Source organism: Rattus norvegicus, chromosome 6 (assembly GCF_021556685.1).
Source record: "Rattus norvegicus strain SHRSP/BbbUtx chromosome 6, alternate assembly SHRSP_T2T, whole genome shotgun sequence".
NCBI classification, from domain to species: Eukaryota; Metazoa; Chordata; class Mammalia; order Rodentia; family Muridae; genus Rattus; species Rattus norvegicus.
Window position 1 is genome coordinate 97936460 of NC_141539.1, and position 582 is coordinate 97937041.

The window sequence follows — 582 nt, forward strand, 5'->3', positions numbered from 1 at the left end:
ATCAGCTATTCTTTCCTTCTGCACCTTTTCATCACGTTGTGCTAAAACTAAGACTTTTCACCTTGTCCTTAGCACCCCTGAAAGACAGTTTTCTACACAAAGTGCTGTTCAAATAGATTTCTGGAGAGTCTTTCTCCACAGTCAATTTGCTCGGCCTCCAGCCAACACATTTTTAAACAGTTGTTCAAGCTCCCATTGTCTGTTTCCTAGCTTGTTTCTCAACGAACTCAAATCTACCTTCCAATTCCATTGCAACATAAACTTAGTTCTTGCCAAACATTAAAATGACTTTCTATCACTTCTTAGTTAGGGTTTCTATTGCTGTGATAAAACACCAGGACCAAAAGTAACTTGGAGAAGGAATGGTTTATTTGGCTTAAATAGCTCAGTCACAGCTGTGGTGGTTTGAATATGCTTGGCCCAGGGAGTGGCTCTATTAGGAGATGTGGCCCTCTTGGAGTGGATGTGACCTTTTGGAGAAAGTATGTCATTGTGGCCTGGGCTTTAAGACTCTCATCCTAGCTGCCTGGAAGCGAGTGTTTTCCTGTCTGCTTTGGATGAAGATGTAGAACTCTTAGCTCC